The sequence below is a fragment of the Chiloscyllium plagiosum genome, chromosome 16 (assembly GCF_004010195.1).
Source record: "Chiloscyllium plagiosum isolate BGI_BamShark_2017 chromosome 16, ASM401019v2, whole genome shotgun sequence".
NCBI classification, from domain to species: Eukaryota; Metazoa; Chordata; class Chondrichthyes; order Orectolobiformes; family Hemiscylliidae; genus Chiloscyllium; species Chiloscyllium plagiosum.
In genome coordinates, this window is record NC_057725.1 from 28,740,156 (window position 1) to 28,751,669 (window position 11,514).

At 43.1% G+C, this 11,514-nt stretch overlaps 1 protein-coding gene across 2 annotated transcripts in view; it reads left to right on the plus strand.

Moving 5' to 3' along the window:
• The window catches only part of LOC122557721 (aryl hydrocarbon receptor nuclear translocator-like protein 1), a 29,498-nt gene that overhangs the window by 7,398 nt on the left and 10,586 nt on the right, over positions 1-11,514 (plus strand). The window contains exon 2 of one of the 2 annotated variants that reach the window (XM_043705632.1): positions 9,851-9,863. The gene's annotated coding sequence lies outside the window, so the exon portion shown is untranslated. Of the gene's footprint in view, positions 1-9,850; positions 9,864-11,514 lie in introns of those variants that run through there. The other variant, XM_043705633.1, reaches the window with a different exon arrangement.

Genomic DNA, 11,514 nt, shown 5'->3' on the forward strand with positions numbered 1-11,514 from the left:
TTTCAAGACATCCAGCACTTCCTCCTCTGTAACCTGGACATTTTGCAAGATGTCACCATCTATTTCCTTACAGTCTCTCTCTTCCATATCCTTTTCCACAGTAAATACAGATGCAAAATATTCATTTAGTATCTTCCCATTTTCTGTGGCTCCACACAAAGGCCACCTTGCTGATCTTTGCGGGGCCCTATTCTCTTCCTAGTTACCCTTTTGTCCTTAATATATTTGTAAAAACCCTTTGGATTCTCCTTAATTCTATTTGCCAAAGCGATCTCATGTCCCCGTTTTGCCCTCCTGATTTCCGTCTTAAGTATACTCCTACTTCCTTTATACTCTTCTAAGGATTCACTTGATCTATCCTGTCTATACCTGACATATGCTTCCTTCTTCTTCTTAACTAAACCTTCAATTTCTTTAGGCATCCAGCATTCCCTACAGCTACCAGCCTTCCCTTTCACCCTGACAGAAATATACTTTCTCTGGATTCTTGTTATCCCATTTCTGAAGGCTTCCCATTTTCCAGCCGCCCTTTACCTGCGAACATCTGCCCCCAATCAGCTTGCGAAAGTTGTTGCCTAATACCGTCAAAATTGGCCTTTCACTAATTTCAGAACTTCAACTTTTAGATCTGGTCTATCCATCACTATTTTAAAACGAATAGAATTATGGTCGCTGGCCCCAAAGTGCTCCCCCACTGACACCTCAGTCACCTGCCTTGCCTTATTTCCCAAGAATAGGTCAAGTTTTGCACCTTCTCTAGTAGGTACATCCACATACTGAATCAGAAAATTGTCTTGTACGCACTTAAGAAATTCCTCTCCATCCAAATCTTTAACACTATGGCAGTCCCATCGATGTTTGGAAAGTTAAAATCCCCTACCATAACTACCCTATTATTCTTACAGATAGCTGAGATCTCCTTACAAGTTTGTTTCTCAATTTCCCTCTGACTCTTAGGGGGTCTATAATACGATCCCAATAAGGTGATCAATTCTTTCTTGTTTCTCAGTTCCACCCAAATAACTTGCCTCGATGTATTTCCGGGAATATCCTCCCTCAGCACAGCTGTAATGCTATCCTTTATCAAAAATGTCACTCCCCCTTCTCTCTTGCCTCCCTTTCTATCCTTCCTGTAGCATTTGTATCCTGGAACATTAAGCTGTCAGTCCTGCCCATTCCTGAGCCATGTTTCTGTAATTGCTATGATATCCCAGTCCCATGTTCCTAACCATGCTCTGAGTTCATCTGCCTTCCCTGTTAGGCCCCTTGCATTGAAATAAATGCAGTTGAATTTATTAGTCCTACCTTGTCCCTGCCTGTCCTGACTGTTTGACTCACTTTCATTCTCAACCATACCAGTCTCAGATTGATCTCTTTCCTCGCTATCTCCCTGGGTCCCACCCCCCACCTTACCAGTTTAAATCCTCCAAAGCAGTTCTAGCAAATTTCCCTGCCAGTATATTAGTCCCCTTCCAATTTAGGTGCAATCCACCTTTCTTGTACAGGTCACTCCTACCCCAAAAGAGATTCCAATGATCCAAAAATTTGAATCCTTCTCCCATACACCAGTTCCTCAGCCATGCATTCATCTGCTCTACCCTCCTATTCCTGCCCTCACTAGCTCGTAGCACTGGGAATAATCCAGATATTACTACCGTTGAGGACCTCCTTTTTAACTTTCTACCTAACTCTCTCTGTAATCTCCCTTCAGAATCTCAACCTTTTCCCTTCCTGTATTGTTGGTTCCAATGTGGACAATGACCTCCTGCTGGCCCCTCTCCCCTGTGAGAACATTCTGCAACCTCTCTGCGACTCCTTAATCCTGGCACCAGGGAAACAACACACCATTCTGCTGTTTCTCTGCTGGCCACAGATACGTCTGTCTGTACCTCGGACTACAGAATCCCCTAACACAACTGATCTCTTGGAAGCCGACATACCCCTCGTTGCATTAGAGCCAGTCTCAATACCAGAAACTTGGCTGTTCGTTCTACGTTCCCCTGAGAATCCATCACCCCTATCTTTTTCAAAACAGCATACCTGTTTGAAATGGGTATATCCATAAAAGACTCCTGCCCTAGGTGCCTACCTCTCTTCCTGGAGTTAACCCATCTATGTGACTGCATCTGAGACTTTCTCCCTTCCTATAACTGCCATCCATCACACACTGTTGCTGTTGCAAATTCCTCATCGCTTCTATCTGACTCTCCAACCGATCCATTCGATCTGATAAGATTCGCATCCAACAGCATTTATGGCAGATAGAATCCGCAGTAACCCTTATACTCTCTTTAAACTCCCACATCTGGCAAGAAGTACATATCACTGCAAAGGCCATTTTTGCTCCTTCACAATCTACAATCCCAGAAAATAACATCGTCTTATTCCTCTACAAAACACTGCACCAGGTTAAATTAATAGCTACGGCTTATATTTTAAGTTTAATCAAGAGACTTATCTCCAAAAACATATAATCAAGAAAGAACCCACTGTACTCACTAATACAGCCTTTCTCTTGGACAGACTTAAAACAAAAATTAACTTATCTGATTCTGTGTTGTGAACTTCGCCCAAACCGGTTCCTCCAAGATTAGCTGTGAAATTCACTGTCTGTTAACTTTCCCAGATGCACTCCGATGTCCAGCGACTCATGAATTCAAAAACAGCAAAGGCAGTACTGTGCAGGTTCTCTCTGTCTCGCCTGCACTGTCCTTACCATGTGCTTCCTTTGTCTGTTCTTCTCCCTTTTAAAACTGCTGTTGTTTTGACTTTTTTTTCCAAAGTTCCAAAACAATGCAACAGCATATTAAACAGTAATTGCTGCTCCTGGAATTCGATGAAATCACCTCCAGCACCTAAAATACCTCAAAAAAAGAGCAGCTCTTTCAGCCAGAAATGTTCCCGTCCTCCATCTTGGATTACCCAGAATCCAGTACCTTTCTTTAAAAAAAGTATAAAAATGTCTTTGTTTTAAGCCATGTGCGCAGCTTCTCTGAGGAACATGGAAGTGTTTAACCTCTGTGTTTCTGGATGATTTGTGCCCGGCTGCATGAAGAAATAAAGAGTGAAGTCTTAAAGGACCAGACCGATTATGGAACCGGGAGACTCCCCCAGGGTTCAGATCTTCATCTAGACTCCGAGAGCATAAATCCAGAATCCATTGATCCCGGCCAGAATCCTAACATGCCTACTGTGGGAGTAAAAGGGGAAGTTTTTTGTAAATTACCCTCATTTTGTCGCATCATTCCCATGTTTTAACCGTGTTAAGGACAATTGGATTCCTGCAATGGTCCATAACAGTCCTCATCTTGTCCACATTTGGGGCATTTTGTATGGGAGGCCTCGATGTCCAGACAAATTGACCGCGGGTCCGGGCAAGCCCAATCAGCCACATTGGATAATAGGGAACTTAACGGATATTACTTAGAATCTGGAAAATCCACATCCCCCCCCACCAAATCCCTGCGGAAGCTGCAATTTGGGCTTAATAAGAGGCTGTCTATGATTCCCGATAAAAGAAGCAAGGTAACTGTTAAGCCTCCGGTGCTTGCTTAGACAGCATCAAAGGGAGCATTTGCATGGGATATAATAAACGAGGAAGAACATTCATTTTGACCAAAGCTATTCTACACAACCAGGATAACTGTACAGAGTTAGTTTCATATAACTGATCGAAGGCCAGGGTGATAAAAATGCCGAAATACAGAAATCCCCATGGGCACCTGAAAGGAAATCAGATTCCACCTCCAAAATCGGGTGCTGCAATAAGACCCACCACATGCTTGTCCTCCGACTTCATAAAATTGATTTTATACACCAAGAAAGAATCAAATAGATTAATCACTTAGATTAAACGCGGCACATATATCATCGGGTTGGCTAGAAAAATAACAATGTCATCTGCATAAAGGGTGATCTTATGCCCTCCTGATCCTACCTCCAGAGTAACTATATTAGGATCCCTCCGAATGGCCTCTGCCAATGGCTCAATCACCAATGTAAATAGCAATGGTGAAAGGGAGCACCCTTGTTGGTTGCCTCTACCAATAATAAAATTGTCAGATCTTATACTACTAGTAAGAACCACTGCTTTATGGTCACTATATAACACTGCCACCCACCTGGCAAAGACCCCTCCAAGACCAAACCGTTCCAGGACATAAAAGAGGTATGGCCACTCCACCTGGTCAAATGCTTCCTTTGCATCCAGGGAGACCATTAAGCCCAGAATCACCCTTACTGGCATACCTGAACTATATTTAATATTTTTCTAATACTATTAGAAGATCTGCAACCCTGAATAACTTGATGTGATAGATTGGAGGGCACTCTTCTTTCTGGCCAGGTACACCAGATATCTCTCTGGTTTATCACCAAAGTCAAATAGCCTCTGTTTCACAAAGGAAATCTCCCTCTTTGCTGACTGGGTGAGTGCAGCATTCAGAGCAGCCCTGTGGGCTGTAATCTGCTGCAATTTGGTTACATACGGTCTGTCAAAGTATGCCATCTCGACTACCTTCAGGCGGGCCTCAAGCATACACTGCTGCTCTCCCCTCTGCCGCCTTCTGGGTTGCCGAGTAAGAAATAATCAAACCCCTTGCATAGGCCTTGGCAGTCTTCCAGAGCACTGACGGATTACTGGCCATACCCAAATTAATGCCCCCCAAAATTTTCAACTCTTGCAAAAAATACTCAGTCGACTTGCTATTCTTCAGGAGCAAATGATCCATGCGCTAATGCCACGAGCCTGTCCCATCATCACAGGCCTTAACCTCCATATATGCTGCCGCATGATCAGAAATGGTTATGTTCCCAATTCTGCAGGACAGCACCGAATTCAACAAGGTCAATGAGGCAAAAAACATGTCAATCCTAGTGTAGCACTTATGTGGGTTAGAGAAAAAGATAAAGTCCCTACCCACGGGCTGAAGACATTTTCACGCATCCACCAACCCCAGCTCCCTCTTCAGGTCCACCAGCTGCTTGGACTGCGGGGATACACCCGCAAGACCCCTAGGTATCATGTCTACCTTGGGATCCAAAAGCCAATTAAAGTCTTCCCCTATAATTGTATGACGTTACCCAAGAGCCATCAACCTGGAGAGCGCATCGTTAAAAAATTTGAGGGGGTGTTCCGGGGGAAAATATACATTCAAAATCCCATACTCCTCTCCATGTATTAAACCACTCATATTCATTCTTACTTTAGTATAACAGCTGAAATGGGAGATTGTTCTGGGTGAGTATAGCAATTCCTCTATTTTTCAAGTTAAAGAATGAGAAAAATGCCCGACTGAACCCTCCCTACTGTAACGTTAAGTACTCCTTACCAGTTAGATGTGTTTCTTGCAGCAAGGCTACATTGACCCTTTCTTTTCTAAGGCTTGAAAGGATCTTTATTGTCTTAATCAGTGAATGACTCCCTTTAACATTCCAGGTGCACTATTTAAATGAAGGGTTAGCCGTAGCCGTACGAAATAGATCGTGATCCTCCGGGAAGAAGAACCCCACTCAGAGCATGCCAAGTGAAAGCAGTAAACAGTTCGTATAAATTTGAAAATACAACTACAAAAACTACCAAATCAACACTTCTAACAATTACTTCTACAATGAACCGACATATAACACAATTTAGAAGAGACTTCCCCCCTTGCCCATAGGGGGCGCTCATACTACCCACTAATCCCTCCGTGGCTCCTTCTAGCTGAAGCCACGCCCCAAACCCAGGCAAAACTAAGTTTAAAAAGTTACACGCATCTTACAACAACAAAATTAAAAGTGGGCACTCAAAACATCCCATTGATACTTTGACGCTAGGCAATTCTGGTAAAAAAACAAACTCTCCTCCCCATCATCCCATAGTAAGAGAGAGAAACGAAAAGGGAATAATAGAAAAAAAACAAAGGATAATGGGAGGGGAGAAAGAAGGGATAAGAGAGAAAGAGAAAAAAAGTACCTCCACATATTAAAAAAACAAGACCAGTTAAATGAGGCAAGCTGCAGAGAAAACGAAGTGAACACTATTGTCCATATTAGTTGAACCAGCCAGTTTTTTTTAAGGTGTCCAGGAAGTCCTTTGCTTTTTCCAGTGAGTCAAAATTAAACACGGACCCAGATATCTTATAGCGTACTGAATATCCAAGTCCCTCTGCCTCCGTTTTACCTCTCAAACGCCTTCCTCTTGTGGATCACGGCCACATGTCTTGGAAAAACATAATTATTGATCCTTTATATATCAGAGTCTGTGGATCCTTCCCCACTGCTCTAGAAGCTTCTAACACCATTTGCTTATCTCTAGAATGCTGGAGTTGCAATAGGATCGGGCGGGGTCGCTGGACTGATCCAGGCCTGCGCACTGCGACTCAGTGGGCCCGCTCGACTCCCATGTGGCCCACCCTGACCTCCAGCTTCAAACACTGTGGGAGCCATTGCTCCAAGAAGCTTACTAGCTGGCCTTCTTCTTCCCTTTCCGGCAGCTGATCAAGCGGATGTTCTTCCAACAGCCTCGATTTTCAGGTCATCAACCTGATCTACTAAGGCCTGTACCTGCCGTCCAGGGCCTGGACCTGACCTGCCAAGGATTCTACTGCGGTTTCAGAAGCCGTGGTCCTCTGCTCCACCTCCACCAGGCACTGCCCGAGACGCTGGAACTCCTGGTCATACTTCTGCAGCATGGCCGAGATTGGTTCCAGCTTGGTCCAGGTCTCCTCCATCACTGAATCAATCTTCTCTCTGAGTTTCATGAACTCAGAAACCAGGCTCTGCTCCACAGAGAAGAGCCCTGGGGCCTTCGCAGAGACCAATGCTGCAGTCCTCAATTTCTCCTCGCCACATAAACACAGTAACAACAAGAGCAGGTCAGAGGCTAGAAAACTGTAATGAGTGACTCACTCTCCAAAGTCTATCCAACATCGACAAGGCTCAAGTTCAAACTTGACTGGATGAATTAGTTCTAGTGACACTCAAGAAGTTTGAAACCATCTATCGCAAAGCAGTCCGTTTGATTGGCACCATATCCACAAACATTTAGCCACTCATCACCATTAGCTGCAGTGTCTACTATCTACAAGATGCAGTGTAGAAATTCACCAAAGGTCCTTCGACACCACATTCCAAACCCATGATCACTTCATTCTAGAAGGTCAATTTCCCGTCAAGCCACTCAACATCTTGATTTGGATATATATATATTGCCACCCCTTCACTGTCATAGCATTGTGGGTTTATCAACACACGGATAGCAGTAGTTTAAAGACAGCTCATGACAACTTTCTCAAAGGAGCTAGGGACAGGCAAAAAATTCAGGTCTAGCAGCCAATGCCCACTTCCCATTAGTGAACTTAAAAACTATGTTCCAGCTTTCTCTCCATGCCCCTTGTTGCCTTTAATATCTAAAAAATTATCAATCTCTTTCTTAAATACACACAGTGACCCAGCCTTCAAACCTTGTATGGTAGTGAATTTCACAGATTAATTATCCACGGACTGAAGAAATGTTTCCCTATATCAGATTTGAATGGTATACTCCATATCCTGAGACTGTTATCCCGGTTCTAAACTCCCCAATCAGGGGATACATCCTTTCTGCACCTAGTCTGTCTAGCCCCGTTAGAATTTTATTCTTTTCAATCAGACCTCCTCTCATTCTTCTAAACTCTCAAGCGTATAGGTCCAGTTGAACCGACAGTCCTACCAACTGCAGTACCAGTCTGGTGAACCTTTGCTACACTGCCACTGTGGCAAGTATATCCTCTATTAGGTAGGGTGACCCAGGTGTGTTCTTACCAGGGTCTGTACAACTGCACCAAGATGTCTTACTTCAAATCCTCTCGCAAAGAAGGCCAAACTACCATTTGCTTCCAAAATGTGTGCTTTACCTACCTGTTTCCTTTCATTGACTGGTGCATAAGGACCCCAGATCACTTTACACATTATATTTCCTATCACCATTTAAAAAATACTCTGCCTTTCCATTTGTCACAACGAAGTCATACATTCATACAGCATAGACACAAGCCCTTCAGCTCAACATGTCTATGTTGACCAACAAACATTGAACTACACTAATCCCACTTACCTGCACTTGGTCATTAGCCAACAATGCCCTACAACTTTGCATGCTCATCCAGATCCACTTTATACTGCATCTGTATGTGTTTGCCCACACATTCAACATGTCAAATCGTCCTGAAATATACTTGCATTCTTCATGCAGCTCACAACTCTGTCATGATTGCAACATGGTTAGCTAGGTTGACCTCACAAAATATGAGTTCCCTGATTGGACCTGTTAATTTGGTCTAATCAGGAGTTCTGCCTGACAGATAAGTAGTGTCAGACATCTTGTTCAGTCTGAGAGCTGGCTCTGATGGAGCTGGATCAGTGTCAAGGACGTAAATACATGTAAATAAAGGGTGACTTGGTGATAGGATACAAACCTCAGTGGATGTATTTTAAATCCTACCTAGTTTTATATTATCAGCAAACATGAAAATATTATATTTGGTTCCCTCATCCAAATAGTTTATCTATATCGTGAATAGCTGGGGCCCACGTTCAGATCCCTGCAGTACACTATTAATCACTGCCTGCCATCTGCTAAAAGATATATTTATTTCTGTTCTCTCTTTCTGATCAGTCAACCAATTCTTAATTCATGCCATTATATTACTCCCAAACATTTAAATATTAATTTTGTCCACTAGACTCTTAAGGGGGACTTTACTAAAAGCTTCTTTCAATCCAAATCCACGTTGCTGGTTCTTCATTGTCTATTTCACCAATCACATCCTCAACAATGTCAGAAGATCTGTTAAACATGATTTCCCTTTCATAATCCCATTCCTCACTGATTCTGCTTGATGGTCCTTCAGCTGCTTGCCCCTGATTGATTTGAAAAATGGATTGAGGAGCATGATGTTGCTGAACAACGTCACCAGCTTCAGATATACAGAGAACAAGTCCTCTCCTTGTACTCACAATACCTCCGTTGTCTCTGAATCAGGCTACTGCTGACGCAAAAAGCTTTTGTCAGTGCCTCAAAGGTCTGCTGCAGACATCTTTGAACATTTTCCTAGTATTTCCCAAAGGCTTTCTCACATTGATCACCATCAGAAATTTTGCCTTCTCACTCATATTGAACACCGTGAACAGTTGTGCATCCTTAATCCAGTCTCTAATCACTGGATGACCATATGTTTTCCCTCAAATCTCTCTTGCTTCCTACTCATCAGTAAATAGAATGTCCAACTAGGATTACTGCTTCAATCCTCTGTATTGTCAAGGGAGTAAGTTTGTGGAACCTCTACCTGGTTTTGGCCTAAAGGTCCTATTTCATCTGCTGGTGCCTGAGCCTCCAATGGTACTGCAGCAGCTTCAGCCACCCTTATGGTCATTGCCAATCTCAACTCCTCCACCATCAGCCTCTGTCACGACCAGGCAACTTTCAACCTCATCTGTCATGACTTGATAACTGTGTTTGGAATCCTGTCAAATATGTCAGAAATGTAACATGAGATTTTAAAATTCTCCATGCCCAAAGATCAAGCAGCAGACACTTTTTATTCCACTGGCATCAGGCCATTATAAACATGAAGTGAAATTAAGGTTAAACAAGGAAGGCAGAATATTTGCATTGAATTACAGCATTTATTTACTTCTGATTGAGGAACTCATTTGTTTATCTCATCTTCTCTCAATGAGGCCTCCTTTTGATTTGGATATCCTTTTCTGCAGAGAAGGCCAACTCAACTGCTCCAGCTACCCTGCTCAGTCCCTGCTCAGGTTGATGGAAAACATTCAGCCTGGAGACCGGTTGCTAGTGGTGTGCCACAAGGATCTGTTTTGGGACCACTGTTGTTTGTCATTTTATAAATGACTTAGACACAGACAAAGGTGGATGGATTAGTAAATTTGCAGATGACACTAAAGTTGATGCAGTAGTGGACAGTGTGGAAGAACGTTACAGGTTGCAGGGGGACTTGGATAAACTGCAGAATTGGGCTGAGAGGTGGCAAATGGAGTTCAATGCAGCTAAATGTGAAGCAATGCACTTTAGGAAGAATAACAGGAAGGCAGAGTACTGAGTCAATGGAAAGATTCTTGGTAGTGTGGATGTGCAGCGGGATCTTGGAGTCCATGTACATAGATCCCTGGAAGTTGCCACCCAGGTTGATAGTGCTGTTAAGAAGGTTTTATTGGTAGAGGAATTGAGTTCCAGAGCCGCAATATCATGCTGCAACTATACAAAACGCTAGTGCGGCCACACTTGGAATATTGTGTTCAGTTCTGGTCACCATATTTCGGGAAGGATGTGGAAGCATTGGAAAAGGTGCAGAGGAGATCTACCAGGATGTTGCCTGGTCTGGAGGGAAATTCTTATGAGGTAAGGCTGAGAGACCTGGGCCTGTTCTCATTGGAAAGAAAGCGGCTAAGAGAGGATTTGATAGAGACATATAAGATGATCAGAGGATTAGATAGGGTAAACAGTGAAAGTCGTTTTCCTAGGATGATGATGTCAGCGTGTACGAGGGCACATAATTACAAATTGAGGGGTAATAGATTTAAGACAGATGTCAGAGGCAGGTTCTTTATTCAGAGAGTGGTAAGGGCGTGGAATGCCCTACCTGCCAATGTAGTCAACTCAGCCACATTAGGGAGATTTAAACAATCCTTGGATAAGCACCTGGACGATAATGGGATAGTGTAGGGGGACGAGCTGAGAATAGTTCACAGGTCGGTGCAACATCGAGGGCCGAACGGCCTGTTCTGCGGTATTGTACTATGTTCTAACCATCTGAACAGAAGAGACCCTGATTCAGGCTGTAATGAGGTCAGGAAATGAGTGGCACTGCCAGAATGCAAACTGTGCAGCAGTGAACAGGCTACTAATGAGTAATGCTGCTTGTTTATGCACCTTCCATCACTTTAGCTTTGAACTATTACAGGCTGATGAGGTGGCAATTGACTGGATTGAATTTGTCCTACTTTTTGTATACAGGACACACATAAGCATTGTTCATATTGTCAGGAAGAGGCCAGTGTTAAAGCTTTCCTAGAACAGCTTCGCTGGGGTTGTGGCAAATTCTGGAGCACATTTTTCAATACGATTGTGAGAATGTTCTCAGAGTCCATGATCTTTGCTGTATCTAGTGCATCCAACCATTTCTTGATCCCATGTAAATTGAATTGACTGAAAATATTTCGACAAAACTAGTCATGACTAGACGTGGCAAGACTGCAGAGCTTAGGTCTGAGAGGAACAGTTTCCTCTGTTTAAACCAGGGAACACAATCTTAAAGTGAATTTATTCACAGGTAATGTCAAGTAGCATGTTTTCACACAAAATCAAGACACCTGTCCATCCAAAACCTGTTGAGGTTTAATGTCTTATGAATATTTCAAAACCAAGACTGATATTTTTTTCGCCGAGTTATTAGGGATTGGGAACCAAGGTGAGAAAATGGAGGTAAGATACAGATCAGACGTGATCTAATTTAATGGATGAACAGTTTT